The sequence below is a fragment of the Bos javanicus genome, chromosome 19, assembly GCF_032452875.1.
Source record: "Bos javanicus breed banteng chromosome 19, ARS-OSU_banteng_1.0, whole genome shotgun sequence".
Taxonomy (NCBI): domain Eukaryota; kingdom Metazoa; phylum Chordata; class Mammalia; order Artiodactyla; family Bovidae; genus Bos; species Bos javanicus.
The window spans coordinates 26844294-26871214 of record NC_083886.1 but is presented as its reverse complement, the minus strand read 5'-3'; the positions used below and the strand labels follow the sequence as shown (position 1 = coordinate 26871214).

The window sequence follows — 26921 nt, the reverse complement described above, 5'->3', positions numbered from 1 at the left end:
TAGGCTGCCAGACTGGGACAGGGAGCAGGCAGAATGTATCAGAATTTCTTGGAGGGAGGAGATATGATTAGGGTGGCAAAGAGTGATTGTAACGGGTATCCTCCAAGAGCCCTCTCTTGGAAACCTCTTCTGGAGCAAGGTGGGGAGCATCTCCAGGCCCTGAGACTGGTGGAGCAAGTTCTTCTGCATGTGTTCAAATCTGTGGACCAGTAACAAACAGGAGATGGGAAGCCATGGGTTGTAGTCACCTCGTGTCCTTTCTGTCCATCCAGGGCTGCCCCGTTGGTCCACAGCCTTATCTCCTCTCTTAGACGGTAGTCCTCACCTCCTGCCTCTTCTCCCGCTGCTCTTTCCCCACACTCCCAGAGGGATGGAACCAGCTCACTGATCAGATGGGGTCAGTCCAGGCCTGGAAAACATAAGGGCTCTGATTTGCTTGTCGGAGACACCCCTAGTCCCTCTGTTTGGCCATGACTGTCTTCTATGGCACAACTCCGCTACCAGTTCTAACACTTCTGTGCCCTTCCACGCCTGGCCTCTCTCTCCTAAGCCAGACTCCAGCCCCTATGTTCTCAGGATTTCTTGCAGCCACCCCATCTAGACTCTCCTCTCTCATCTCCACCTTTCCAGATTCTACCCGGCCCTCAGAGGCCACCTCCTCTTAGAAGCCTGCCTAGATTCTGTCCCTATACAAGCTGGACTAACTTCCCTCCTTCTTGGCAAGGACTCATCACGCTTTCCTCTTGTACTGCAGTGGTCTGTTCACAGGATTTCTCTTTCTCGTTGGATCCTTGATATTGCTCCACACTCACTACCTCATACAGGGACTTGGTACGTAAACGCTTGCTGTTTAAATAAACCTTTATTGTCACTGTTGTGGTTTGGCCTGATGCTACTGATGCTGGCTGAATTTTCCTGGCTTAACCTTCCTGGAGGAGCGACCTGGTCTGAAAGCTGCCCCATTGAGTGTCAGGGGAAGGACGCAGAGGTGAATAAAAGCAGAGGGCAAGAGTCCCATAGGGCAGACCACCCCTACCCCTCCAGACAGCATCCTGGCCAAAGCCCCCAGGGAAGGTGCCTCCTCCTGAACAGAGCCAGAGCCGGAATTCCCCACCCCACTGACACAGAGTCTACACCCCACAAGACCAGCACAGCCAGCTCTGTCCTCAGAGTCCCCACTGTTGGCTCCCTGATGGTCCATGTCTAGCTGACCTCTCCTTCTCAGGCACTCTGGTGCTGGAGTCCAGATTACATCACATGGCTGGCAGTTCTTTGTGGCTGATGCTTCCATGAGGAAGTCTGGTTTTCTCCACTGGCTCCATAAGGCCAGGATCGGTCTGTTTCTTAGTGTTCCTGACTTCCTCCTGAGTGCTGGGCACAGGGGACAGGGCTTAAAAATAGTTTTCCATCTTTTAGATACCACGTTAGACTTTATTTTTGCTAATGACAGCAAGCTAAGAAGAAAAGGGCAGAGGTGTGCATGCTCTGTGGGTGATGCACTTGGGCCAAGGCAAGACCAAAGACATCGCTTCCATGGAGTTGTAACTGAGAGGGGTGGAAAATAGCTCCTGCAAGCCTGCCAGGCTCTCAAGGGCTGCACCGCTCACTCAGCCCCTGCTCATGGGCAGCGTGGTGATTTAGGTTTGATAAAATGACATCCCATTAAATTAATGCTGTTAATTTGAATTTTATTGATTTTGTAGTTTGCCATTCTATAATTTGTCCATTTGTTTTGCTTTTATAGTCATATGAGAGCCATAAGCAGAAGGCTTTTACTCTAGCCTTCATGTCGGTACGTACTTAAGTAACATTATGATAGAAATTACTTGACTCAACAAAAGTGGGGGAAGGGTTCTTTGAAAATATTTCCATTTTAAAAGGGGATTCAAGCATTGCTTGAATCTGAGAAATATTTTATTTGATGTCTCTAAATCCCTCCCAACTCCGGCGACTTCTTCATGTGAAATCTGGGGCGGGGGTGGATTTTCTCAAGAGGCACCTTTACACCCACGTGCAAATTCAGAGATTACAAAGGAGCCTGTAGTGGGTTGTGGGAGGCAGGGAATGCTGCTGTCTGAATCCTCCAACCAGAAACATCCAGGTACCAGCTTCTGCCCAGTGACAAATGGTTGGCACATCATCATCTGGAATCAAGAGAGAGAGAGAAACATTTTGAGGCCATCTTTGTGTCCAGCACTCTGGGAAAAGATGAGACATGAAATTTCACAGGATAGACCCCTTCCTGCAGAGAAGTCGCCCCTAAAGGATTGATCCTGGAGAGGGCCTGATGGTAACAAAGGCAACCATGCCAAGAGATGGTTTTTTTCTTTCTCCCCCCACCCATAAGATATGGAGACACTGTGAAGTTGTTAAATCTCTAAGCAGAGCAGCCAGTTCACAAGCAAATACCCACATCTCTTTTATGTACACTTTGCTAGATTTTTATATTCTAATTGGCATATAGGGCAGAGGGTAAAGCCAACAGGAAAATCACAGCAAATTATAAACATTATTGTAAGCTGCAAGCCTAGAAAGTCAGGTGAGGTCGAGTTATAAAGCCCACCCAAGAATCTGGTTCCCACACAGCCTCATCTCTGGCTGCTCCCAACTCACACCTGACATTCCTGCTCCAGTGTCTCGCTCACTGTGGGGATTTTTTGCTGCTGCCTTTTTTGTGCAAAACTTTCCCCCACGCCCTGTGGGCAGGATGGATTGTTTGTCCTCTTGTACCCGGCTGAGATGTTGCCTCCTCCAGGAAGCCTTCCCTGATCCACCAAAACAGGGGTTAATTAACACCTCTTCTCCATGCCTCACTTCATCCTGCATGTGCCCCTACCCAGCAGCCACCACACAACGGCGCCATGTGGTCTGAATGTCTGTCTCCCCGTTAAGACTGCAGGCTCCTGGGGGCAGGCCTCAGGCCCTTGATATTCCCAGGGCTGAGCAAAATGTCAGTCCATGGAAGTACTCCGTTCAGGGTTTTGAATGGGTGGATGAATGAGGTATCAGAGGAAACCCTCTATCACTAGAGAAGGAGAGCAGCAGTGACCCTATGGTGGCCACTGCCCCCTTCCTTCCCCACCTTGTCTCCCTGACTCCTGACTGCTGGGCCCTCTCAGCTTCCTGCTGTGGGTTTGGTTCCTCATTCCATGAGCAAGCGGAAACCTCAGGCATCAGGCAGTAAAGCAGGTTCACTCTCCTGACCTGTTCAGATCTCCTGTCACAGACGTCAGAGCCTCCCCATTGAACTAATCCAAGATCCAGAGCCAACCACTGAGCCCCCACCTCCACTATGGGCTCTCGATGAACCTGAATGGCAGCTGGAGGAGGGCAGGGAGGAGGATCTGGGCCCGGTCCACTGCCAAGTGCCTGTTGGTAGAGGCGGTCTTCTTGGTCCCTTCTCTGATCACTACCCATTTATAACCCAGCTTCTCAGGACCTAAACATGGTTTTGTCAGCCCCAGCTCTTCCAAGACCCCTCCTGGAGAACCTGGAAGATCTAGACAGGGTCAGCTGGGATGGCTGTACCCTGACACGACATCACCTCCCTACTCCACCTACCACCTCTGGCATCTTGGAATCTTACCTGGTGAGATCATAAATTCCTCCATCCCTCTGCTACCAGGACCTGTGAGGCTAGCTGAACCCCAAAGATCAACCCTTAAGGCTACTGGTCAGCAAAGCCCATTCCACCCCGGGGTCAGGCAGAAGGCAGATCCCTTTCCTCCCTGTTGTCATTCTGTGTGTGCCCAGTCCTGTTTCCCAGCTCCCAATGTATGACAGTGTAGCTAACCTTCAATTCAAACTATAAAAGTTGGTTTTTCTCTGCCTCCACCATTCTACTAGAAAATGAACCATAATTTGAAACACACAGTAAAATGTAATCTTTCCTTTTCAGCACTCGAGCTCCTTCATTTTCAAAGCAAGCCAACGGCTGGCGGCGGATCGGATTTTGTTTTTTGCCAGTTATACATTTTGCCTCAAAAGCTGCCTAGAGTACAGAAAAGAAGTGAGGGCATTCACACTCTGAAGATGAATCATCTTCAAAGCTGGCAACAGAACCCCCCCTCCCCATGTTCATAACCCCAGTCTTGAGACAAACGCTCTAGTCATTAACCGAGAGCGTATACGACAGGCTAAAGTTATGACTAGCGTTTGTTCGCTGCAGTAAAGAATGTCCTCTATTAATGACAACAGCTGTCGGTTTAATAACCCCAGAAAAGATCATTAAATTCCTTCACATTTCCCAGAAACAGATGGAAGAATTTCAGAAAGGTTCAAACATATGGGGAAACATATTGGATTGCAGCAGCTCCAAAGAGTGGCCAGAAATCCGATATTCTGATGGGCTGTTCCGCACACAATCGCCTGTGGGCACCCAACGGGAGCAGGTGCACTCCATGCCTTGCGGAGGACGTGGGAACATGGTGAGGACTGGTGTCGAAACAGGCAAGCCCTGGGTGTGCTGGGCTGGACTGGAAAGATGGATGCCTGAGTTGGCAGGTTCCTATTGAAGCCAAAGAGGGTAGCTAGGGTCTGCAGCCCTTGACCCCACTTTGCTGCTTCAGTGATTGCTAGAAGCACCACCCATTGGCAGAGTATGACACATTCCATTTCCCATCCATGCTCCCTCTGATCACTGCACACTTGCTCCAATGTATATAGATATAGCTGGGTCAGCAACAGTCGGGCTAATGTACTCGCAGGTGAACTCCTGATACCTTGCATCAACAAACTTACTCTGTGACGGGGGACTGCCCACATCAGAGCCCATCAGCTTGATCTCAAAGCCATGCTCGGAGTTCAGGGTCAAGTACCTGTGCACCTTTTGTATATCCAGGTGCAGGAGTGCATTTTTAGAGCTCTGAGTCTGGTGTTCTAATGACTCAGCTCTGAATATGTCTGCTTTGAGAAGGAGAAGTAGCCATGTAGGGATTGTAGAGCTGTCAAAGTATTATCTGCCAAAAAAGGCCAGAGGAGCTGGTGGTTTTACTGGTGAAGTCTTTCACACTTTCCCGAAAGCATTACTTCCCATTCTATATAAACTATTCTCACCATGTACACAAATATGGAAAACAAAGTTATTCATTCTACAGAGGAAGCATGGTCTTGATAACACTTAACATAGCAAAAAAGAAAGAAAACTAAAGACTGAGCTTGCTTAGGAAGGTAGATATAAATTCCTATGAAAATAGTGGCAAGACAAATTTAAAATTATACTGATGAATATATAGGGATAAACCAGGTTTGCAAGGATGATTTGATGTCACAAAAATAATTAACATAGAACACATTATATAATCTTGGATGGAAATATTCAATATTGAGAAGATATCTATTTCTAGTCTATTTGATGCTCCCTAGTGGTTGAGTGGTTAGATCTGGCACTCTCTATTTCTACTCTATTCAACTTGTACTCATCCCAAATTTATTTATTTATGTTATGGGTTGAATTGTGTCTTGCCTAAAAAGATATGGTGAAGTTTTAACTTCAGAACCTCAGAATATGACCTTATTTGGAAATAGGGATGTTGAAGATATAATTAGTCAAGATGAGATTACACTGGAGTAAGGTGGGTCCCTAATCCAATAAGACTAGTGTCCTTATAAGAAGACAGCCCTGTGAAAACAGAGACAGATGGAAGGACACCATGTGACAACAGAGGCAGAGGCTGGAGTCATGCAGCTGCAAGCTAAGGAACACCGAAGATTGCCCGCAAACCACCAGAAGCCAGGAAGAAGCAAAGAAGGACTGATTCCCGTATAGGTTTTAGAGGGAGCACAGGCCTGCTGATACACTAATTTCAGACTTCTAACATCTAGAACAGTAGGACGATAAATTTCTGTTGGTTTAAGCCACCCTGTTCCTGGTACTTTGTTACAGCAGCCCTAGAAAGACCATTCAATTGGTTTAAATTAGGACTCGGCAAACTACAGCTTGCAGGCCAAATCCAGCCCACAGCTTGTTTTTCTACAGCCCTTAAACTGTGGTTTTTATATTTTACATCTGTGAAAAAAATGTAAAAAGAAGGAGGAAGAACTATAGACTACATGTAGCCCACAAAAATCTAAAATGTCTTGTATTTGGCCCATTACCAAAAAGAAAAAAAAAAAAGTGATGACTCCTGGTTTAACACAACCCTAATAACATTTCCCAATGAATAAATTTAAGCTTGTCTGGAAGAAGAAACCAGTGAAATTCTTAGCTAAGAAAACTTTGGGTAAAAAAGAGGAAGGAGAGATTGCACTCTGAGATATTTACATACCTAAAGTATATAAATCTGGGACTTCCCTGGAGGTCCGTCCATTGGCTGAGACTCTGCATTCCCAAGGCAGGCAGCCCAGGTTCCACCTCTGGTCAGGGAACTAAATCCTGCACCCCACAACTAAAGATCCTACATGCCTCAACTAAGACCCAATGCAGCCAAATAAATAAATAACAAATTAAATATGTATTTTTAAAGTATATAAATCTATAATAACTAAAATAGGGAAAGCACTGGCTTACAGATTAATGAAATAGGATATGTCAACCTTAAATGGGCCTAATTGGTAACAAGAAGAGATTAATATATACTATGGGAAATATGAGAAGCTTATTTACAGGGATACATACAATTTTTAAATATTGGGGATAACTGGGATATGGGAGAAATTATTAGATCATCACATCACACTAACCAACAGAATAAATCCAAGCCTAATTTTTAAAATGAAATAGAAAAAAAGAAACTGGCAAAGAATAAAAGTCTGGAAGAGAATATCCATAAATATTTAACTGATTGCTGAACAGGGAAGAAGTTTCCAAGCATAAAGCAATGGGAAAAACAGTAAAAGAAGAGAGCTTTAGATTTCATGACAACATTTTCAAACTTCTGTACCTCAAAAGAATCATAAACAAAACTGAAAAGCAAATGACAAGCTGAGAAAAATATTTGACAACATCATGACAGAAAAAGGATTAATAGCCTTCATATATAAAGAAAGATCAATAAGAAAAATACAAACACTCTGATAGAGAAACAGGCATCAGACAGGCCCTCACAATTCACAGAGGACATATAATTGGCTAGGGAACACATGAAAATAGTCCATTTCTCCAGTAATTAAAAAATGCACATTTTAAAATGAGATCCCAAGTCTAATCTATCAAATTGGCAAAAATGTAAAAAGATCCAAATACTCAGTGTTGTGTAGACTACAGTTAAGGACTTCTCCACACCAACAGTGGATGTCAATTGTGCAGCCTTTCTGGGCTGCAGTTTCACAATTCAGACCGTTAGCTGCAGCCTCTGCTTCTGCAATGAGAATGAGGTCAGATGCAACTGGCAGCAAAAGTAAGGATGTGAATAGAAGCCAGAGGTTGCATTGACTTGTATGCATTTCCTCCCAAAAGGTTATGTTTTAAGCCACCAAGAACCAGCAGCTGAACCCAAAAGGATGCTCTCACAGCTGAGCTCAGGAAGCCCTAGTGGGATGTAGTTCATGGCCACTCAACCGTGCTCTTCCTCATGGCTGGATCTGGCTGCTTGTTGCTCTTTGAAAGTGCTTATTACATGATGATTCTGTGTCTTGATACATTTTGTCCTTGTCACGGTAATTCATCATCCCCTATCCTTCCTTACACCCCTTTCCAGCCAGCAACTTTTTGAGCAACGCGATTGTAGCCCTATTTATTGGATACTTAATTAATTTTTAAATAGCATTTTTTATTAGGATTGTTATTGTTTATTAGTGTTGCAGTTACAACGTAGCATAAATCTTGAGTGATCTGCCTTAACCATGGTTTTCCCAGAAGTCATGTCATTTTTAGTGCACAATTCTGCAGAACACAGTATTGCTCGGCATTTGATGTGACATATGTACATATAAATATATATCATATGATTGTAGAACGACATTGTGTGTTCTCAAAAAATTAAGTGGCAACTCCACTCACAGCAATATATGCATAGGGAAAAAAATCAGAGCTACACATAAAAATTTATGTACAAGGGGGTCCCTCAAGGAATTATTTGCAAGGCTGAAAAATTTAGAAAGCATTCAAATGCAGAATATTTGATTAATACCTGATATTCCATCTACACAAAGGAACCATTCGAAATACACATTCCATTTACACATGAGCCGTTCGAAATAATCTTTTCAAAGAACACTTGGAGAAATACAATATTTCATAATAAATCAAATGGGGAAAAAACAGTCTATAAAATAATGCCATAGACTATCATCCAATTTTATAACATAAATTTACATTTTACAATAGAAATTATTAAACTATGTATGTATTAGTTATATGTGGTAAAGATATAAATATATACAGCAAAATATAAATAATAGTTATAAATAATAGTTGGGGTAAACAATAATTACTTCCTTGTACTTTTCTACATTTTCTAAGTTTTCTATAATGAACATATATCACTTTTATAAAAAAAAAAGAAAGAAAGAAAAATGAGCACTGTTTTTAAGTAAGTAAAAACTTAATGGATGTTTTAAGCTAAAGGAAGGTAGCAAGGGAAGGACAGAGAGAAAGGGAGAGAAGGAACGGGGATGGGGAGAATGAGACCACCCAAAGTTTGAATCCTGGGTCCACCTTCACAGAGACCCAGAGAACGATAGAAGGAGCCTCCTCCCCTAGTCTATGAAGATCCTCAGTTACTACAGGGTCTGTGCTCACTTTCTGAACCAGCAACATCTGATCCTTCAGAACACGTCCCCCCCTCCATTGCCCCAGGCCACAGGCTGGACTCTCTGACCCCCAGACTCACTCACTCACCAGGTTCCCGGGCCCTTACGTCAAGCCCTAAGCTCTCAAAGCCTCAGCTCAGCTGCAGGCCCACAGCCAAGATTGTCCTCATCCCTGCCATTCCCTAGAATCCAGGTGATCAGAGCCAGGCCCTGTATGAGTCACTAGACAAGGACGCCCAGACTGAACTCCTACTGTCTACCCTCTGCCCGGTGGGAATGAGTGCTTCTCTGTAACTCCAGGCCCTGGGGTGGGGGGGCCGCTGGTACAGCCCCTAGAGAGATACAACACTACAGACAAGAGTCACCAGACCTGAAACTGCCTTGCGACCTGACGGATGGCTCCGTGGTCATTCCGGTGGACCATGTTCCCCTGTGGAAAGGAGATCGGGACCAGGTATCCCCACCCCACACTCATGTGTTGGCACTACCAAGCCCCTCTCTTCACTAAAGAGGGAGAAGAAATAGAACACCAGGATTGACAAAGCTCATGGTAGCTTCCCAAATGGCCCTGGTGGTAACAATCTGCCTGCCAATGCAACAGACCCAAGAGACATGAGTTCAATCCCTGGGTCGGGAAGATCCTGGAGAAGGAAATGGCAACTCACTCCAGTATTCTTGCCTGGAAAATTCCAGGGACAGAGGAGCCTGATGGGAATAGTACCATGGGGTCGCAAATAGTCAGACAGGACTCACTGGGCACACACACATACGCACACACAGTGGTTTTAATCAGAAATTAACTTGAGTTGATAACGAATAACCTGATGGTTTGTTTCCAACGGCAGCACCGATCTGATTTCCGTGAAGGACTCTCCCGAGTAGAAACTACTAAATGGTGGAATAATTTTTTTTAATCTATTTAAATGCATTACTGAGCTGGCACAAAAGTAAGAAATCTACAAAGCCCTAAAACAAAGGGAAATAAGAAGTCTGGAAAGAAAATGAGTGTTAAAGTCGGCTTTCTCCCTGAGGGTTTCTGCTAAACCCCAGAGACTTTGAAGTTCTTCACTGAAGACCACAGGAGGTTGGAGGGCATGGGAGATAAAACCCAAGCACAGCCCAAGGCAGGAGTTCTGATTTGAAATCCCTACTTAAAGCCGAGATCCCAAAGGGCTACACACTCAGAAAGTGAATAAGAAATAAGGCAGGATTTCCACAAAGAGACAGCCAGGAAACTCATCTCTCTTGACCCTGGCACTGGTTAAAGGGAAAAAATTTCTTATAAACACAAGCTACTTCTTCCACAGCTTTGACATTCAAATTTACACTACCTAAAAAATAAAAAAAAATTATACTACCTGTGAGGTCTCAAAAACCTCAAGGAATGATTTTAGGCACTGTCAAAGCAAATAGATAGCCTCTCTGGAGAAACTTATCAAATGAAGACTCAAGAATCCTCACAAATAAATGCTGATGGACAGTTGGAGTCCACTTGGATAGGACCTTTGCCTTGTGGAGTTCACGTTATTTCCGGGACCCCTGACATAGATATTAAACCTATATACAAAAAATTTCATTCAAGAACTGGAGAGTGTGGTAAGCACCAAAAAGGAACTAAATATTAGAGAGAAAAATGTGGAGATCCAATTAGAGAAGGTGATATGGGAAGTCACATATAAACTCAATCTCTAAAAGAGAGACCCTACTGCCCCCAGTACCAGAGTAAATTCCACAGAAGTAAGGTGGCCAGACGTTTTTTAAATTACAGAATGCCCAATGAATGAATTTCAGATCAACAATAAGCAGTTTTCTAGTATAAATGTGCCTCACGCACTATTAGTGACATACTTATTTTACAAGAATTACTTGTTTTTCATGCGAAGTTCAAAGTTCATTGAGCATCCTGTATTTTATCTGACCATCCCATATAGAAAAAATCTGATTGGCCCTGCTTGAGTCACATGCCCTCCCTCTGAACCAATCCCTGTGGGCAGAGTTGTACAGGAAACACTGGGATTGACAGTTCCACCAGAACTACTGCGGGAAGGAGGAAGAGAGTTCCCCAGAGAGGATAAGTCTTAGGCAGATTAAAAATAAGAGACACTTACTCCACTAAAGGATGATGGTAGTAGAGGGGGTGGCATTATACATTTATCATGACTTTATTTGCCTCCCTCTTTTTCTGTCACTAGATTTCCCCCGGATACCTGGTGGTCCTGGTCATGCTAAGTCCATCCAGTACGATGAGTCTGAGAACACCACAACAGGTGAGGTGTTGGTACCTAATAACCAGTATCTTTGATTGTGATTATCCACAGGTTTCTCATTTCCCAAGGCCCAGGTGTAGCCCACCCCCTCCAGGAAGCATTCCATGACCATCCAGCCCAGCACATCGATTTCTCCCTCTCTTGGCTCTGACAGCCCTTGCTGTCCATTCCCACCAATTTAACACCAAACTCCTTCACTCTGTCTTGAGGACACTGATTCCTCTCCGTGAGCTGCTACTGTCTCTGTTAATGCCCAGAAAATTCTTTGAGAGCAGAGGTACCTCCCTGTCTTCTCCTGCCTCCCCCACAGAGCAGGGCTGGGCACACGGAAGGTGCTCCAGGAAGGCAGATAGGACGGAGCCATCACTAAGAGCTGGAAGTTTGGCTTTTACAGCAAAGACAGTAGGGAGCCAGTGAAGGTTCCGGAGGAAGGGAGATGATAGCAAGGGTCATTGGGGTGAGGCACTGAGCAGCAGACCCACAATATTCCTGGTCTGTTTCCTTCCTTCTTTCCCAACTGAGGCCACTGACAGAGTGATGAATGTGCTAGAAGCTGCACATTATTAATCACCTTAAAAGCAAACATTCATCTTGGTGCAGGATTTTAACTTTTCTCCTCTAATAACAGATTAAAGCATCCAGATATTAATGGGCCAGATAATTTACGTTTTGCTTAAGCAGAAAAAACAAACCATCAGGCCCTCGTGGCAACACCACTTTCTGACAGATTGAGAGATAGGATGCATAAATTGCTGTAACTAAAACATGCACGTGTGCACGCTCACCACCGATACATGACAGCTTGCAAACATGTTGTAACAAGCGCAATATGAGTTCTGTACACAAACAATTACCCGTTCCCCCTAAAGGGTTTCCTGCTCATCCTTACCTTCTCAATCACTCAGGGCAATTAAGCCACAAATCTCTGGGCAGCACTCCCCTCTGCTCCCATTCCCAAACTGTGACCTCGGCCCTGAATAAACCAGTCCCAAGAGGAAACAATTCATGGGGGTTCCAGCACAGCCAAGAGACAGCGAGATGGCCATGGCTATTCCCTTCTCCTCCCACCTGCTCTTCTCACAGGGATGTTGGGAAAAAAAGAGAGAAGGTTTCCTCAAATAAGAAGCCAAAGGAAAACTGCATCTGTTTAAATACCCTTAAGAAGTCAGCCGCCGGAGAAGGCAATGGCACCCCACTCCAGTACTCTTGCCTGGAAAATCCCGTGGACGGAGGAGCCTGGTAGGCTGCAGTCCATGGGGTCGCAAAGAGTCAGACATGACTGAGTGACTTCACTTTCACTTTTCACTTTCATGCATTGGAGAAGGAAATGGCAACCCACTCCAGTGTTCTTGCCTGGAGAATCCCAGGGACGGGGGAGCCTGGTGGGCTGCCGTCTCTGGGGTCGCACAGAGTCGGACACGACTGAAGTGACTTAGCAGCAGCAAGAAGTCAGCCACGGTGGACTCTCTCAGGTTCCAGCCCATGGCTGAAATAGTCTAATAGGCCATGCCCTGGAGAGGAAACAGGAGACCTGAATACTTATTCCTGCATTGGCACCAACTTATGGTATGGCCTTCACCAACTCCCTGTCCTTCTTTGGTCTTTAGTTTCCCCATCTGAACAATCAACGCTTGGTGCTGATAATGCTAAACTCTGCCATTTTGTGGCATCAGAATTTTAACAACTCCTGGATTCCAACAATCACACAGAACATCAACTATTAGAGGTGAACAGATCACTGCCCACTGAGCATGCTCAGTCCCCAGGTGAATTGCCCACTGAGCATGCTCAGTGCCAAGGCAATCAAGTCCCTCATCTCAGCCACTGGAGTGGACCCTGCCTCATTGAGCATGCTCAGCTCTAAATGAAATGGGAGCTGTGCTTGCTTAATCACAGGGCAATAAGGGTAATACTTTGCCTCCTGATGAAAGCTTACCCTCTCTCCTTGAGCTCCCCAGAGATAGGATAGACATACAGTGGGTCTGTAGCAAGTAAGTGAATTAAACAAACTAAGCAATCTTAGCCAAGGCTCACTCTCTTCATCTGCTGGTTTAGATCAACTCTTAAATTGTGACATATATGAATCTTGAATAAGAGTGTTTACACCAAAACTCAGTTCCCTGCAAATAAATCATCAGTGAATCCCACCAAAACACAGCATGTCCTAATCTATCCTCACTCATCATACATGTAAGAATACAGATTTGATCAGTACTATCCACTAACTTGAGGCTTCCCTGGTGGCTCGTGGTAAAGAATCTACTGCAATGCAGGAAACCCCAGTGCAATTCCTAGGTCGGGAAAATCCCCTGGAGAAGAGATAAGCTACTCACTCCAGTATTCTTGGGCTTCCTGGTGGCTCAGTCAGTAAAGAATCCGCCTGCAATGAGGGAGACCTGGGTTCAATCCTGGGTTGGGAAGATCCCCTGGAGGCAGGCATGGCAACCACTCCAGTATTTTTGCCTGCAGAATCCCCAGGGGCAGAGGAGCCTGGCGGGCTGTAGTCCATAGGGTCGCAGAGTCAGACGTGACTGAGCGACTAAGTACAGCACAGCGTCCACCAACTTGGGGCTTCCTCGGTGGCTCAACGGTGGAGACTCCACCCGCAATGCAGGAGATGCAGAAGACACGGGCTGGATCCCTGGGTTGGGAAGATCACCTGAAAGAGGGTATGGCAACCCAGTCCAGTATTCTTGCCTGGAAAATCCCATGGACAGAGGAGCCCGGAGGGCTACAGTCCATGGGGTCACAAAGAATCAGACACGACTGAAGTGACTGAGCACGCACGCACACATCCACCAACTTGACCTCACTGACATTTAGAGATCACTCTATCTAAAAACAGAATTCACATTCTTTTCAAGTATACAAGAAATATTCACTGAGACAGGCCACATACTTGGTCATAAAGCACGTCTCAAATATTTTTTTTTTAAGATTGAAAGCCTATGCTTATTCTCTGATGTGATGAAATTGAATTTAAAAGTAATAACAGTAAGCCATCTAGAAAATCACCAAATGTAAATTAAGCAAAACACTTTTAAATAACCCAAAGGTCAATGAAAAAATAACAAGGGAAATTGGAAAATATTTCAAACTGAATGATAATGAAAGCAAAACTCATCAGAATTTGGGGGACAGAGCGAAAGCAGAGGTTAAAAGAAAGGTCAGACCTTTAAATGCCTATACTAATAAAGAAAAAAGGCATTAAATCAATGATCTCAGCTTCTATAGAGCAAAAAAAGAAGACCAAATGAAACTCAATGTAAGCAGAAAACAGGAAATAATAAGAAGAAAGAAAACCAATTATATAAAAATTGGGTAAAACAATAGTAAAAATAAGCAGAGCCAAAGTTGTTTCTTGAGAAAGGTTAATAAAATTTATAGCCTCCCAGAGAAGACTAATAAAAAAAGAGGAGAGAAAACACATCTTAACAATATCAAGAATTAAAGAAAGGACACAGAATCACCACAGATTCTATATGTATTAAAAGAACAATAGGGAATATTATGAACAACATTATGCCAATAAATTGACAGGTGAAATAGATAAACTTCTTGAAAAATATACTCACCAAAAACTAACATAATATGAAAGCATAAGTCTAAAAAACCTTTTACATACTAAATAAAGTTTACTATATAAATAAAGTTTAAAATAAAATAAAGTTATAAATAAAGTATAACATATCAAAAGTTTCCCACAAAGAAATTCCAAGTCCAAATTGATTTACCAATGAATTTTATCAAACATTTAAGAAAGAAATAATAACAATATTGAGCAAATTCCCAAAGCCAGAATAGTTCTAACACCAAAAATTGGCAAAGGTATTATTTTAAAAAAAGAATTTCTACAGATTTCTATAGATCACCAACCATGAAAAATACTTTTCATGACTGGGGAGAATAAAATCCTTACAGAAATATTAAATATACTGGTAAAATATATATTACATATAAAATATAAAAACACATAACAACCAAGTAGTGTTTATCATAGGAATGCCAGGTTAATTAACATTTGGAAAATGTCTGGGAAAAAAGTCAAGTTAAAATTTTTGAAAAAAGTCAATGAAATTAATGAAAAAATCAATGAAATTCACAAAATTAACATAATAAAGGAAAAATGTAATTCACAACTGCTCATATACGTGGAAATCACATGCTATATGATTCACAAAAAGCGTTAGACAAAATTCAACACCCATTATGTTTTTTAAAAGGAAATAATGAAAGAATGTCTTCAAGAAATTCCTTAATGACTTAAGATTAAATTTCCTTAAGCCTTAAGAAAGGCATTTTTTTAAATACCTAAGGATAACAACATTGTATCTAATAGCGAAACATTAAATGTTTTTCCTATAAGATCAATAGCAAAATTATTAGATAATTATCTTCAACATTGTACTGGAAACTTTAGATGCTGTAATAGGAAAGGAAAATAAATAAAAATAATAAATATTGAAAATTAAGAAGGAACACTGCCATTATTCAGGAAAACTGTGTTTATACATAGAATCTACAAAAAAAAATACTAGAATAACTGAGCTTCTTGGCTTTGCAGCATATAATATCACATTATAAAATTATAAGAAGTCAATTATTGTTATATGTACTAGCAACAAAAAATGGAAAAAGAAAACTTTTAAAATATCATTTGCAATAGAATTAATAGAAGCAAATACCTAGGAATGAATCTAATGATCAAGGTGCAACCACTACACAGAAAACCACAAAAGACTGCTGAGAGAAATTAAAAGTGAAAGTTGCTCAGTCGTGTCTGACTGTTTGCAACCCCGAGGACTTCTGCATGGACTTCTCCAGGCCAGAAATCTGGAGTAAGTAGCTGTTCTCTTCTCCAGGGGATCTTCGCAATCTAGGGACCAAACCCAGGTCTTGCACGTTGCAGGTGGATTCTTTACCAGCTGAGCCACCAGGGAGAGAAATTAAGGATCTAAATAAATGTAAAGATATACAGTGTTCATGGATTGGACAATTTGACGTTATTAAGATGTCAGCTCTCTGTAAATTGATCTATAGCTCACAAGCCTAAATTCCGAGAGGAGTTTTGAAGAAACGGATGAGTTGATTGTAAAACTTATATGACAATTCAGGATACCTAGAAGAACCAAAATAGCACTGAAAAAGAACAAAGTTGGGAGCTATAAACTAATTTCAAGACTTTCTATTAAGCAACAGTAATCAATTCAGTATGGTTTTGGCACAAGAATAAACTAATAGGTGAATAGAGCAGAATAGGACATCCAAAAAAAATAAACCCACATGTATGGTCAATTAATCTTTGAACAAGTTAACTCCATAGAGGAAAGTCTGAATATCCATATGAAAACAAAAAGAATTCAACTCCTACCCCACTGTATATGACATCTTTGAGACTTGGGTAGACAAAGTGTGAGACAATAAAAAATATACACTTATAAGTGTCTGCTTCCTGCTCAGAGTTCCTAAATTCCTTGGAATTTCGTGGGCCATAGGAATGTCTTTTGTTCTAATGAGGTGACTCCTGGTGGACTGCTGGATGGGGGCTGGTCACCCAAAAGACCAAGCCATGGTCAGAAGCGTAGAACTTTCGGTCCAACCTGCATTCTCCAGAGAGGGTCTGGAAATTGAGTTAATGATTGGTCATGCCTACTTGATGAAACCTTTATAAGAATCCCCAAGGTACAAGATCCTGGGAGTTTTCTGGGTTGATGAACATTCGGAGGTGCCAGAGGAGTGATGCTGGAGGGAACATGGAAGCTTGCACCCCTTCCCACATATCTTGCTCTGTGTATCTCTTCCATCTGGCCGTTCCCGAGTTGTATTTTTTTTATTTAACAAACCTGTAATCTAGTAAGTAAACTGTTTTCCTGAGCTGCTCTAGCAAATTAATTCATTAAAATTAATTAAAGAAGGAGGTCATGGAAACTTCCAGTTGATAGAGTCATCAGAAGCACACAGGACAACCTGGGCTTCCGACTGGCATCTGAAGTTGGGCAGGGAAGTCCTGGAGGACTGAACCCTTACCCTGTAGAACCTGGCATTATCTCCAGGTAGACAGTGTCAGAACTTAGTTAAATTATAGGACACCAACTGATGTCACAGAGAATTACTTGGCGGGGGTGGGGGTGGGAGGTGGCTCACACATTTGTTAACCAGAAGTGTCAGAAGTACAGCTTTCGCTGTATCATGAGAGAAAAATTAACAAGTCAAGCAAACCAAAATTTCTGCTTATCAGAATATGCTACTAACCAAATGAATAAACAGGTTACAAACAGAAAAATATTCATGATACATATCTCTAACCAGGGGCTCATGTGAAGAATTTATAAGGAATCCTACTAATCAATAACAAAAAGACAAGTAATGCAACTTTAAAAATGGGCCAAAGACTTGAAAAGACATTGCACAAAAGAAGACAGATGAATAGTCACTGACATGAAAAATGCTCAATATCAATATTCATTAGGAAATGCAAATTAAAACCACAATGAGATACATTTCATACCCACTAGAGTGTATTCTTTTTTAATGACAGCAAAAGGGCCATAGGAATCTTTTTTGGAGAGAGGGAAATATTCTAAAATGAGAGTGGTGATGGCTGCACAACTTTACAAATTTACCCCCAAAAATCATTCAACCATACCATCACAATAAGTGGATTTTAGGATATGTAAATTATTCCTCATTAAGCTCACACATTACTGATGAAAGTGTTAACCATATATTACAATTTAAAGACACAAGCTGGGCTTTGCTGGCAGTCCAGAGGTTGAGATTCCGCCTTCCAATGCAGGGAGCACAGGTTCAATCCCTGGTCGAGGAACTAAGGTCCCACATGCTGCAAGGTGCAGCCAAAAATGTTTAAAAATGTGGAGAAATTGTAAACAAATGCTGGAGAATGATAAACATAAAATTCAGGATAGTTATCATCCCTAGGAGGGAAGGGAGGGGGATGGGAAGTGATAAGGGCAAAGAGGGAACTTCAAAGGTATTTGTAATCTTTTTTCCCTATATTGGGTGGTGATACACAGTGTTCATTGTATCAATAGTTTTTATAGCTTACATATAGTCTATAGATTGTTATTTTGTTTCTGTCCTATAGCTTAATAAATACAACTTCAAATGAATAAAGTAAAAAATAAAAGAAACTAAAGGCAGACCTGATAAGAACACTTGATACAATAACACCCTATCCAGTGGGGAGTAAGACTCGACCCAACCTGAGACTTGATAAAAGCACAGAAGGCAGAGTTGGAAGACAGTTCCCAGAGATTAAAGGCAATGGGCATTCATACAGACTCAAAAGGCAAACCAATGGGAATGGGGGATCAGATAGTGAGGAAGAGGATAACAGGTTGGCTGAAAGTCATAACTTCTCTACTTTGGGTTCACAAGGGGTTGGGGGAACACAGCACCCCATCTGTCCTCACCTCAGCTCAGTGCAATTTAGGTACCACACCTTAACACTTCAGTGAAGATGTGTGCAAATCTTCCTCTGAGTTCACGATATGCTCTCTTTGGAGAAGGTCAGTGGGGACGTTTAGGAACAGAGAGGAGTGATTAGTGGTCGTGGTCCTTTCATCATTGGCAGTAACGCTGCTGGGGATTCCTAGGCTAAGAACTCTATCTGCACAACTGGAGAGATATAAGTTCCAGGCAGGCCGACCTACCATAACAAACAGACCCACAATGTTAGTGGTGTAAACACAGCAGGCACTCCTTTCTGCCTTCTGTGACCAGTCCCAGGAAGGTGGTCCTTCCTGGCTGAGGACTCTCCTTCATGCACTGATTAGATCCCCAACTCCTTTCATCTTACAGCCTCTCCATCCCCTGAGGTCCTTGTTTTTATCTGCTTCTAGCCAGAGGAAGAGGAAGAGGAGGGAGGAAAGATACATCTATTTTTTAAAGTTTTTCGTCCAGTGACTTGGGACAAAGATTTCTTAAATAAGATACTGAAAGAACAAATCATCAAAAAAAAAATTGACAAACCAATTAATTGGTCTGCATTAAAATGAAAATTTTCTCCTTTCAAAAGATACTATTAACAAAATGAAAAGACAAGCCACAGAAAGATCATTTTTGTAATCCATATATCTGACAAAGGGTTTGCATCCCGACTCTATAAAGACCTTCTAGAACTCAATCATAAGAAGACATTTTTAAATGAGGAAATGTTTTTAAAGCATTCACAAAAGGAGATATACAAACAACAAAGAAGTACATCAAAAGGATGCTTGACAGCTTTAGTCATCAAGGAAATACAAATTAAAACTACCATGACCACCTACCAGGATGCTTAAAATTAATGGGACTATGGCAGATTCATATAATGGAATCCTACTCAGCAAAAAGATAAAACAAACAAACAAAAACTACCGCTACATACAACAACATAGATGGATTTCAAAACATTATCCTAAGCAAAAGTAGCCAGCCAGATATTTCATGTTGTGTGATTTGCATTTATATGACATCTTAAACTATGCAAACCACTCTAAATGGCACCTAAGATCTAAGAAAGCAGATCTGTGATATCTGTGTTTGGGGTGGGAGGAGGGTCTACTGCAAAGGCTCACAAGAAAACCTTTGGGATGATGGAACTGTTCTATAACTTGATTGTGGTGGTGGTGATGGTCTACATCCATCTGGTAGCGGGGACATCCACCCATCAAATGGCACACTTGTAAAGGGTGCATTTCATTGTATGTAAATTATACCTTTATAACATAAGAAAAGAAAGTCTTGGGACTTCCCAGATGGTCCCATGTTTAGGACTCAACACTCTCACTGCCGAGGACCTGGGTTCAATCCATGGTCAGAGAACTAACCCCACAAGCCATGTGGTGTGGCCAAAAAGAAGAAAAGAAAAGAAAAAACAATCTTAGTCCAGAAAGTGCAAGGTTATCTGCTGTCACATTCCAGTGGTTAGAACAATCAATCATAAGGGCAATGCCACTGCAAAGGAAGCTGGGAAATGTAGTCCATCTGTGTGGCCAGGAGAAAGAGGAAAGTGAATTTGGGTAAACAGCACAGGAACCTGGCAGGCTACAGTCCAGGGTTGCAAAGAATCGGACACAACTGAAGCAACCTAGCATGCACGCACAAAGAGCAACACATCCCACTGTCTGTGGCCCAAAATGTTCCTAGAGAGCTCTTCCCAGATAAGGCAGGACTGGCCAAAATTCAAACAAGACAGGAGATAAGGCCTGAGACAGAGGGATGAGCGTGGAGGTATAGTGGCAAAGAGAAAAAGGATGTCTTGCCAAGGAAGGGGGCATGGTCAACAGCGGGACCCCAGATGAATAAAGCAGGAGGAAATGGAATAAACAACAGCACAGGGACAGGAAAACAGATGTTGGAGAAGTGGTGAGAAGTTCTGACCTCTGGGTGCAGAGTGTTGGGTGGTAGGGATTCCTGGATCTGTGGTGAGGGGGTAAGCAGTGAGGGTTGCATCCTACATGCCCCCAAAAGCCAGGAAGGGTGTGTTCCCATCCTTCATCCCAGGGCTGCTGTGCTCAGAGTCCTTTCCCACAGTCCCAGCACCTAGGAGGGGGAGGCAGGTCCCATGATGGGCTGGAGGAGGCGGGAGAAGTTCCAGCAGTGACTCAGGCTGCTTGCCTGAATCAGGAGCCAGCGTCACAGGCAGGAAGTCCTGGGGGGCTGGAGCCCACTCACAAAGCCCACATCCATCTGAGTCACAGCACAGAGCAGGCACCTGTTGCTCAGGCAACGGAGGCCCCAGTTTGGACTCAGATTCCAGCCTGATTAACCCCTCACCTGCCAAGTAGGAGGAATCTGGCCCCCCAGGTTCCGTATGCCAAAGTTCTAGACTCACCTGGATTGGCTCTACCTGCTATCCAGCCTATTCCCAAAAGGGCATCCCAGAACAGAGGATGCAGTGTCTGCTTCACTCTGCTCCTCAAAGACCCACTGAGGAAAAGAAGGCTCAGAAGGGGCCAGGCCCTCCTCCCCAGAGTGACTGGCTAACAAGGGGCAGAACTGAGATGAGGTCCTCTTATCCACTAGGTGTGATAGAGGAGAGCCTAGAGCCTGTGAAAATCCTTAAGGCCTGGAAAAGAATTATTGGTTCCAAAATATGAAAAGAAAACTGAAAACACAAATTTAGTTGAATGCTTAAAGTTTATAGGACAGAACTTGGAGAGTGACTTCATTAATGGCTACATTTAGAATGTGTAAAAGGAGGGACTTCCCTGGGGGATCCAGTGGCTAAAACTCCATGCTCCCAAAGAAGGGGGCCTGAGTTCAATCCCTGGTCAAGGAACTAGATCCCACATGCTGCAACTAAGAGCTCGTATGCCAAAACTAAAAGATCTGGCATGCCGCAAACAAACAAATAAATATTTTGATGTGTAAAAGGTTTCCTTACATTTGAAAACAATGTGTAGATTGGTTTTAGTTACCTTGCAAGAATGCCCAGTATTCAGGAGACTGTCTGAGAAAGCTAGGGCATGCGTGCTCAGCTGCTTCAGTCGTGTCCGACTCTGCGACCCCATGGATCGTAGCCCACCAGGCTCTTCTGTCCATGGGATTTTTCCATAACCAATACTAAATTAGTTACTTGTGACCCAATCATTTCAGAAGCAAAATTGTAAATGTCCTTTAAAGTTATTTACAGTAAGAAAAAATCCACATTTAATATGCAATATGTGTTGTTTACGATGAGAGACACTTCCAGAAGTAGAGAAAAAAGCCCAGTGGAATCTCTATATGGCTCTAAGTGTCCCCCCTTGCCTTCCTAAGGCTACAAGTGGGGAACAAATTGGGCCCAGCCTGGGGGGTTGCCGCTCCCTCCCTCACCTCCAGGGAGTGAAGCAGGCTGGGAAGATGCCCTGCCTCAGTGTGAAACAGACCTGGAGGATTTTCCCCTTCTGAACAGCAAAGCTTCTCCTCTGCTGATAGGATTGGCAGCTAGCTGAGCTGTAGCCACGGTAACAGCATCCTCCCATCCATGCTGAGTGTTCACACCACGGTTCCCCACACCCCACTGACCTGACCGATCCTATTGTTGATAAGGTGCCAGGGAGAAGCCTTGATGTTCTCTTCCTAGCAGGTTATGCTGATGGAAACAAGATAAAGGCTGTGTGCTGGGTTCTTAGTTGTACTGGGAGTCCTGGGGAATGCTTTCCTCCAGTCAGTGGTACCACGTTGTTTGCTCTCTAGGTATTAAGTGAGTAATAGTCCTGGCAATGGCACCCCACTCCAGTACTCTTGCCTGGAAAATCCCATGGATGGAGGAGCCTGGTAGGCTGCAGTCCATGGGGTCGCTAGAGTCAGACACGACTGACTGACTTCACTTTCACTTTTCACTTTCATGCACTGGAGAAGAAAATGGCAACCCACTCCAGTGTTCTTGCCTGGAGTATCCCAGGGAAGCCTGGTGGGCTGCCGTTTATGGGATCACACAGAGTCGGACACGACTGAAGCAACTTAGCAGCAGCAGCAGTCCTGTAGTCTCTCTTATGAGGATCCAAAAATGATTCTAGAGTACCTGGCCAGGAGGTCAGGCCTCCCGGGAAGACCTGGAGAGGCTTAGGGAAGTAGCGTGGGGAAGAGAGCAGAGTTCAGGACCTGAAGACAAGGGTTCAAATCTTGAACACAGTTACTACCTAGCCAATCCTTCACAAAAAAGTGATTCATCATTCCCGGCCTCAGGTTCTCCATCTGTAAGATGTAAGGAAGGGAGATTTTCATCTCAAAGTTTCCCTGTAGCTCTAAAAGTTCAAGAGTTTTAGCTCTTCTCTGTGCTCATGCAGAGAAAAGCTTATGCAGTCTTTTCATCTTAGTGACCCCAAATGTCTACCCTAAGCCCAAGGAACACCTTGGTCCTGAGCAGAACATTTTCTCTAGGGGCTTTCTGGCCCCCTGCCCTCTCCTCCATCTCCCCCTAGAGATGGGGCTGCCTGCCCTGTGCTTGTCCCCATCACTCAAGACTAGGACACCAGCAAACCTGGGGTACCCAAAATATTTTTCAGTGTAAGCACCTTACAACAATAAAATTATATTTACCCATCTCTTGCACCATTTTCTTTTTTTTTTTCCATTTTTGTACATTACAAACCCCATGATATAATGCTAAACTTTTCCCTTGAAGCAGTCACTTGTCTTTTAAAAACAACAAAAAAGGAAAAAGTATTGCCTTTTTACATTTACTGACATTTCACCATCATCAGTGCTCTTCATCCTTTCTTTTATATCTGAGTTTCCATCTGGTGCCATTTCCCTTCATTTGAAAAACTTCCTTTAACATCTTGTGAAATGCAGGTCTGCTCATCTTTGGTTTAGCTGAAAATGACTTTCTATTGCCTTCATTTTTTTTTTTACATGAATAGGGTATTTTTTACTGAAAAAAGAATTTCGAGTTGACTTTAAAGATGCATTCCATCGTCATATGATCCCCATTGTTTTTGATGAGAAGTCTGCTCTCATTTGTATCATTGTTCCCCAGGATGTAAAGAAGTTTTTGTCTCTGATTTCAAGTTTTTTTCCTTTCTTTGGTTCTCAGTAGTTTGACGATAATGTGCGTAGGTAGCAGTTTCCTTTAGATTTATCCAGCTGTGGGGTTAGCTAAGTTTCCTGGATCTGTAAGTTTATGTTTCCACAAAATTTCCAACGTTTTTTCCATACTTTTTTTTCTGTCTGATCTTCTCTCTTTCCTCCTTATAGGACTCCAATTACACATACAATCAGCCATTTGATATTGTCTTATAGGTCATTGAGACCATGTTCAATTTTATTTCAATTAATTTTTTTCTATGTTCTTCAGATTGGGTAATTTCTTTTGATCCACCTTCTGCTTCACTCACTCTTTCTTCTGGCATCTCCAGTTTGTAATTAAACCCATTAATAAATTTTTCACTTCAGATATTTTAGTTTTCAATTCTGGAATTTCCATTTGGTTCTTGGTGTTTTTTGTTTTTTTTAAATCTCCTTTCTCCTATCTGCTCATTATGATTAAATCTTTGTATATTTTCATAGTTTCTTTTCTAAAGACCTGTCAACTACTTCCTACATCTGGGTCATTTTGAAGTTTGTTTCTATTAACTGTTTTTTCTTTTGACTATTGGTCACATTTTATGTGTCTTTGTATCCAGCAAATTTTAATTGTCTGCTGGTCATTACATACTATGTTGTAGAGACTCTGGATTCTGAATTTTTTCCCATGATGGCTTTGTTCATCTCTGGCAGTTGTATTAGCTGTCAGCTAGAGCGCTGAAGAATTGGTGCTTTTGAACTGTGGTGTTGGAGAAGACTCTTGAGAGTCCCTTGGACTGCAAGGAGATCCAACCAGTCCATTCTGAAGGAGATCAGCCCTGGGATTTCTTTGGAAGGAATGATGCTAAAGCTGAAACTCCAGTACTTTGGCCACTTCACGCGAAGAGTTGACTCACTGGAAGAGACTCTGATGCTGGGAGGGATTGGGGGCAGGAGGAGAAGGGAACGACAGAGGATGAGATGGCTGGATGGCATCACCGACTCGATGGATGTGGGTCTGAGTGAACTCCAGGAGATGGTGATGGACAGGGTGGCCTGGAGTGCTGCGATTCATGGGGTTGCAAAGAGTCAGACATGACTGAGCAACTGAACTGAACTGAACTGAGTGCACCTCAGTTCATACTGTGGAAAGCCACACCTGGCCTAGTGGTCTCTGGATGGTATTCCAAGAGGCTGACACCAGACAATGCAAAGAAACTTAAGATCTAGCCTTGAAAGTTATATAATATCCCTTCTACATAATCTGTTGATCAAAGCCAGCCTCAGGGCCACCCCAGATTCCCAGAGACGAGGAAACAGACTTCTCCTGTGAACAGGAAGAGTGGCAGAGTCCCATTGCAAAGGACACGCATACTTGGATGCAGGATTTTGTGGCCATCAACAGTCTACCCTTTACTATCTTTAGAATGAAAACAGATAAAACAGAACCAATCTCAAAGTTTTTAAAACTCAAAATAATTCAGTACCCATAGTATTCCGGATGTGTGTGAAAGGAAATAAATTATAATAAAACAATATGCATTTGATATGTAAATGCTGGGCATAATTGTCCTAGAAGACATAATGAAGTAAGCAGCCTCGTATGTTTACATGCACACATACACACGCAGAGGCACACGGGAGTGTTACCTCGGTGACTCAGATATTATGAGCATCATTACCGTAGTAATGATTTTCAACATGATGAACAAAATTTCCAAAATGGTGAATGTTGGTAATGTTCATTACCAAAACAAGAAACAAAAATTCCCTTGTTTGACACTACAGTTGTATTCTTGGACAATTCACTGCAAATTAAAAGTTCAGTGAAAAAGTCCTCATGTTCTAGATTCAGATATGTGTAAACAAGTCTGGCACCTTCAGGAATGTCCAGCTGGAACCTGAAGTCCATCAGGACAAGAGACAATTGTTGAGAACATTGCAGGACAACTCTCTACCTCCTGCATCTTTTATCCAACCAAAACTGCGCTCTAGAGTTTGATGTGTCCCCTGGAGGCTGTACTGCTGGTTGAGAACCATCAGACTACGGGCTATTACAACAGGGCTATGGACCAAAAATGCACTCTATGGAGAGGCTCCTCGTGCACTGTCAGAGGCAAAGCAACACCCAGGAGGACCACTAGTGAGGTTCTGGAGAGAAAGGAAGAAAACAGAAAAGGTGCCTGAGATGAGGTGACCAAAGCAGGTACAGCTTCCAGCAGATCTTGATGTAAATGTTTCTGTGTTTTCTGCCCACATCAGAATCAGGAAAGACCCAGGGATGCTGCCTCTTTGGGGGAAGGCAGTTGAGCAGCCCCTATACTCATGTGGCTTGTACCCGCCTTCCTGAGGCCTGGAAGGTGATGAACCAGCAGTTGATTGCCCAGATCCAACATCTAGAGCTGACACTGTGGAACTTACTTTTATTGGACTCCGAAGTGAAGTTGCTCAGTCATGTCCGACTCTTTGTGACCCCATGGACTGTACCCTGCCAGGCTCCTCTGTCCATGGGATTTTCCAGGCAAGAAAACTGGAGTGGGTTGCCATTTCCTTCTCCAGGGGATCTTCCCAATTCAGGGATCGAACCCAGGTCTCCCTCATTGTAGGCAGATGCTTTTATTGTCTGAGCCACCAGGGAAATCATCATATTGGACTCTAAGGGGGAACAAATTTGGTGCCTCAGGGGAGAGGGTTTGCAGGAGGGGGATAGTGCAAGATTTCCTGTTTAAGGCTGGTGCCCCCATGCTGCCAAGATTTCTCCTGAGGAACAAGGGAACATAACAGCTTGATTTGATAGTGGTGGGTGACGTGACTGGGTCCCCAGAGGCAAGGGAGCCAGCCGAGAGCTTCCATGTATCTGCATATAGCACATGCATTGAGAGTGTGATCTATGGGTTATGGAGTCATTTCTGTTAATTAAACTCCTTAATGTAATTTTGAGGTAAGAGTGCTTGGCCTGTATTTCTGACAGCCACTGGAGGACCAGGAGAGTGGGAGAATATGCCATCTGGCAAAGCACCATGAAACTTAATCACCAGGGGGAATTTGTGGGCAACTGCACTGCTGGGGGAGGGAGACAAAGATGGACAAACTGACACACAGAATCTGTACTCACTTTCCCAATGATAAACGTTGACAAATCACCCCCATGGTTCTGTTCCCCACCCCCATGACCAACCCAGCCACTTGCCCAGCCTCCAGTAATCTCTGAATCCCCCCAGAGACCAGCCTGCCCCTCCTCTGATGCCCAGTGATGGTTTCCTCATTCCAGTGTCATGACAGGCCCTCCCTTCCCCACCCCAGAGTCAAGATCCTCTGACTTCCCCCCAAAATCAAACCCCTTTGCTCTTCAGATCATGTTTATGCAGGACCACAGAAGTGCCGCGTTAACTCAAGGCCATTGCATCTTTGGAAGGAAATCAATACATAATTATGTGTTCTGTCTGGACAGCGTGGCCCAGAGCCAGG

At 43.2% G+C, this 26921-nt stretch overlaps 1 long non-coding RNA gene across 1 annotated transcript; it reads right to left on the bottom strand.

Moving 5' to 3' along the window:
* Positions 1 to 1896: 1896 nt before the first annotated feature.
* LOC133231594 (uncharacterized) lies at positions 1897 to 20654 on the bottom strand. Its single transcript, XR_009731166.1, has 2 exons — positions 20505 to 20654; positions 1897 to 2144 (listed from the first exon to the last, which is right to left on the bottom strand). It is a non-coding gene; the product is annotated as an uncharacterized LOC133231594 (long non-coding RNA).
* Positions 20655 to 26921: the final 6267 nt, after the last annotated feature.